The following is a 5,791-nucleotide window of genomic DNA, read 5'->3' as shown; positions in this document are numbered from 1 at the left end:
AGGGGATCACCCTCGCCTCCCTCCGCCCCTCCGGCTTGCCGGGAAGTGTAGTTCCGTCCCCGCGTCGCTCATTTCCTCACCGGTGCCGGTTCTGCAGAGGGGTCGAGGGCTCCCGCCATGGAGGGAGAGGGTGGCGGCAGCGGGGCCATGTCGCTGCTGCCGCCACCCTCTCCCTCCATGGCGGGAGCCCTCGACCCAAACTGTCAGTCGCTGTGCCATATCCTTCTTGTCACCGTTTTCTACCCAACTAATACCACACGTTTCAGTCATACACGTCACAGCAAAACTCTTTTCTTCTCTCCTAGCGTAGGAGCAGCACTGCACAGCTCCGGAGTAAGTCTGTGAAGCGCCCAGATGTGGAGGAACCAGTGCACCGATTAATAAAGCAGGTCAGGCCCCAAGGGATCTTAACGAGAGGGTTTTCAAACGGTCCTTTCCACTCAGCCTTTAGCCAAAATCGTGGTGTTCTCTGTCCCGCATGCATCTCCAGGGGAAAAAAAAAAATGCAGATGGGCTGTCGGTTTGGTAAGGTGGTTTTGAGTCATCTGTGAGAAACCTTCTTGTCAAAGGTATATTTCTACTGACACCTTTAGCTGTATTTAATGATAACCTGGACACACTCAAATACAATGCTATTTTTTTCTGTACAAAGATGGCGTCCCCCTCAATTTATTAGAATAAACCATGTATCAAGACAATACCCTTTTGAGCTTTTCACTACAGGCAGCTGTGGCAGACTTCTTCTCTTGTATCTTTTCCAAGTGCCTTGTTAGGGGCCTGATGGTGTTTGCTGTTCCTGAAATGCTCCTTCAATTAGAGGCCAGGTGAGAGGAAAAGCGTGACCAGCTTGGTTGCCTTTTTGGGTCATTGTAATTGAAGCAGTGTGAACTGCTACCTGCTGTTCTACTTTCTGTTTAAAAGTGGGGTTTTCATTTACCCCACTGCTTGTTTGCCATCAATGAGGTTAAACTAGCCTGGTTAAACGAAACCACTCCTCCCAACATGCCTAAATCCAATCTGTTTGTACTAGTATCTTCATTTCCACTGGTAGCATTCCTAATGTGGAGAAAACCCTCATCTCATTGTTTCAGTCCTGTGAGGGAGTGTTTTACTTGCACTTGCCTTAAGCATCCAAAGAGCAGTGTTGATAATATCCAGACTAGCCTTTTAGGGATTAGGGAAGGGGTAGTCCTATAAAACTGAATAACAAGTGCCTGGAGTCTAAACACTTAATGAAACGGGGGAATGAAAATTATGCCAAAAGTACATCCTTGATGTAAGCACTTCAGGATCATTTTGGTGATCTGGACAGAAAAGATAGAAGTCTTTATTTAGTTAAATGGGAAATATAAAAAATACAAATTATAATTGCTGTAAATTTTCTCATAAAGCTGACAGTTCTTCAACAGTTTAGAAAGCTATGGCCCATCAGTCCGCAGCATTTTATGAGGTGTTGTGTGTACTTCTGTGTTTTACGCAGAATTGTCATTGTTTTAGTGGCAGCCTGCAACTTGAACTTTAACATACATCTTCACCATGAACTAAACTGCAGCCTAGTTAAACAGTTCAAGTTTATACAAACTCTGTTATCAGCCGAAATACAATGTAAACACATAGTCATCTTGAAGAATCCTCAGATGCATTGCAGAAGTGCATTGCGGAGGCCTACCTGTACCATTCCAAAAAGAGACTTTTACCTAGAATAGAATAATCTGTTTCAGTTGGAAGGGAGCTACAATGATCATCTAGTCCAATTGCCTGACTGACCAGTGCAGGGCTCACTAAATTAAAGCATGTTATTAAGGGCATTGTCCAAATGCCACTTAAACACTGACAGGCTTGGGACATTGACCACCTCTCTAGTGAGCCTGTTCCAGGGTTTGACCACCCTCTCAGTGAAGAAATGTTTCCTAATGTCCAGTCTAAACCTCCCCTGGCGCAGCTGTGAACCATTCCCATACATCCCATCACTGGATGCCAGTGTGAAGACATCAGCATCTCCCTCCACTTCCCCTCCTCAGGAAGCTGTAGAGAGTGATGAGGTCGCCCCTCAGCCTTCTCTCCAAACCAGACAAACCCAAAGTCCTTAGCTGCTCCTCATAGAACATTCTTTCCAGCCCTTTCACCAGCTTTGTTGCCCTGCTCTGGATGCATTCAAGGATCTTCACATCCTTCTTAAATTGTGGAGTCCAGAACTGCACACAGTTCTCCAGGTGAGGCTGCACCAATGCTGAATACAGCGGGGTAATCACCTCTTCTGACCATCTGGTTATACTGTGTTTGGTGCACCCCAGGATGCGGTTTGCCCTCTTGGCTGACAGGGCAGTTAATAGAGTATTGATTAATTTAAGCTGCATCTGAGGTAAGAAGTGGCCAATCCTTTAAATAAAAACATTGCAGACAAAGGAGAAGAAAGAACAAGAAAGAACCTTACTGTTAAAACAAGTGCTAATAGATCATTACTGTTAGCAAGAACACAAAAATACTCTTTTATGCCTCATCTGCAGACTCAGACAGATGTGTTCAGGCAATTTAGCTGTACTGATTGAAAATACTGTCCTACCATCCTAGCAGGCTACACCAACCTCAGCTGGAGATTTTCATATTTTTCTCAAGGTTGGCAAAAGAAATTACTTTTTGCACGTTAGTGGCTTGAGTTCAGAGTCTGGCATCTTACCTTAAATTGCTAATGAGATGGTTTATCAGCAAAGGCAATCTGAAAAGCAATCTCAGGGAAACCAGAATAGTAGCCTCTTTCCTAAAAGAGCACATCCTCATGGTGTAGCCATGACAGTCCAGGTAGAATCATAGAATCGCTGAGGTTGGGAGGGACCTTTAAGATCATCAAGTCCAACCTTTAACCTACCCTGACAAAAGCCACTTCTAAACCATGTCCCTAAGTGCCCCATCTACCCTTTTTTTAAACACCTCCAGAGATGGTGAATCTACCACCTCCCTGGGCAGCCTATTCCAATGTTTAATAACCCTTTCAGTGAAAAAATGTTTCCTAATATCCAATCTAAACCTCCCCTGACATAACTTGAAGCCGTTTCCTCTCGTCCTATCACTTGTCACCAGGGAGAAGAGGTCAGCCCCCATCTCTCTACAGCCTCCTTTCAGGTAGTTGTAGAGGGTGATGAGGTCTCCCCTCAGCCTCCTCTTCTCCAGGCTAAACAACCCCAGCTCCCTCAGTCATTCTTCATAAGGTTTGTCCTCCAGATCCCTCACCAGCTTTGTAGCCCTTCTCTGGACACGCTCCAACACCTCAATGTCCCTCTTGTAGCGAGGGGCCCAAAACTGAACGCAGTACTCGAGGTGGGGCCTCACCAGTGCCGAGTACAGGGGGATGATCACTTCCCTAGTCCGGCTCACCACACTATTCCTGATACAGGCTAGGATGCTATTGGCCTTCTTGGCCACCTGGGCACACTGCTGGCTCATATTCAGCCGGCTGTCAACCAACACCCCCAGGTCCTTTTCTGCCGGGCTGCTTTCGAGCCACTCTGCCCCAATCCTGTAGCGCTGCATGGGGTTGTTGTGTCCCAAGTGCAGGACCCGGCACTTGGCCTTGTTGAACCTCATACCATTGGTCTCAGCCCATCAGTCCAGCCTGTCCAGATCCCTCTGCAGAGCCAACCTACCCTCAAGCACATCAACACGCCTGCCCAGCTTAGTGTCATCTGCGAACTTACTGAGGGTGCATTCGATCCCTTCATCCAGATCATTGATAAAGATATCATTGATAAATTGACATTGATAAACCGGCCCCAGCACCGAGCCCTGGGGGACACCACTTGTGACCGGACACCAACTGGATTTAACTCCATTTACCACCACTCTCTGGGCACAGCCATCCAGCCAGGTTTTTACCCAGCAAAGAGTACACCTGTCCAGGCCATGAGCAGCCAGTTTCTCCAGGAGAATGCTGTGGGAAACGGTGTCAAAAGCTTTGCAAAAATCCAAGTAGATAACATCCACAGCTTTTCCCTCATCCACTAAGTGGGTCACCTTATCATAGAAGGATATCAGGTTTGATAGGCATGACCTGCACTTCACAAACCCATGCTGACTGGGCCTGATCACCCTGTTCTCCTGCATGTGCCGTCTAATGGCAACAAACAGAAATCACAGATACTTATGTGCATATTCCATTCTCCTCAACCTTGTACAGCGACCAGCCAAAGGGAAATGACAGACAGATATAGGTTCTAGTAGATCAAGCCAAACAACTGTTTGCCTGAATTATAGGTGTTAAGGACCTCAGATTCTGGGCTTTGTATGCAAGCAGCTGAGGCAGGAGCACACCCTCCCTTATGCCGGCTTTGCTATGGCTGCAGTATGAGCTCCTCTGACAAGTGAAGCAAGCACCTGGGTTTATTAAACCACCACTAAGATTTGACAGATTTGATCTGTCAACACCCTAAAAGACTAAGTCAATATCAACTTTATCTAGTGCGCGTCAGAAAGCAGATGTTTAGTACCTGTAATTCCATTACAGGAAAAAAAAGAGGAAGATTGATAACAAAAATAAAAATATGTGGGTAAAAACATTATTTTACCCCATAATATGGGGTAAAAAGTAACAAACAATGAGATCACTGTTCTTGTTTTCCAGTTTTCCTCTGTATCTAAGTGGTTTGTAGGTCCAATGTCAATAGAGATAGATCATTATTTTTTTTTCAGTGCTTCACTTGACTTTATACATGCTGATGAAAAAGACGGCATGGATTAAACATCCATCAAGAAGAACAAAACCAAGTCATATAAGGGCAGTATAAAGCTCTAAGATTCTCTAGTTGCATGTTCTGGACTACTTACATGCAGAATCACTGAACTTACAGCTTAATCTTTTAATCTATTTTAACTATTCTAGATATTGCTAGGATGCCTGTTTCTCTTTTTCTAGGAAGTTTGTCTGACGTCTGAGCATTTACAAAAACCTGACAAGCTCCTTTCAAAAGTGAGTACCCAGAGATAATAAAATATGTCAGTGCTAATCTACAGCTGCAGAGAGTCCTGTACAAAGCAGAAATATCTGGCAACGAGAAAATACAGGTGAGCTACAATAGTTTAAAATAGTCAGCTTTAATTGCAAATTCTGAAAACAATGCTGATTACCCACTTGGAAAATTTCCATTTAATATCCTGATTTTCTCATTGAATAGATTATTTTAAAAAACAATTTTTTTTAGGATACATTGAAAAGCATTAAATAACAGCTTCCTTTATTTTATTCTTAGCATTCTGTATAAAAGATAGGAACCTGATTTATATATAATTAGGTAATTATTGCCCTGGAACATATTAAGGTCTTGAAACACATCTTGAGTCATTCTAAATTCTGCTGATTTTGTAGGAATTTCTTTTACATGCATACTATTGTGTGAGTGTGGGCTGGCAAAACTGTGACTTCTTTAGTAGTATAAACTTTTTAGCCTCGCTATGGATATGGATTAGGTAGCACAGCTCAGCCTCTCTGAGTAAATGACCTCAGAGGGAAGAAGATTAAGTATATATAAGTTTATATAAGGTTACGTTTATGTAAGATTAAGTATATAATAATTAATATTTTCATAAGACACCTCAGTTTCTAAAAAATCTTAAAGACAGACCTGAGGATGAGGTCCTGCCTAAACTAAACATACATAGATATAACTGAATAATAGAATTAAGAAAGTGCTCTCTATGTCCCACTGTCTTTGACTTTTTTTGAAGGCGTACAGAATGGGAAGGAGTTAGGTTTGGCTTTTAGTTTTTGGGTTTTTTTATTCCCAGTGACTGCTGAGTAGCT

Source organism: Larus michahellis, chromosome 2 (genome assembly GCF_964199755.1).
Source record: "Larus michahellis chromosome 2, bLarMic1.1, whole genome shotgun sequence".
NCBI classification, from domain to species: Eukaryota; Metazoa; Chordata; class Aves; order Charadriiformes; family Laridae; genus Larus; species Larus michahellis.
This window is presented reverse-complemented; position numbering follows the sequence as displayed.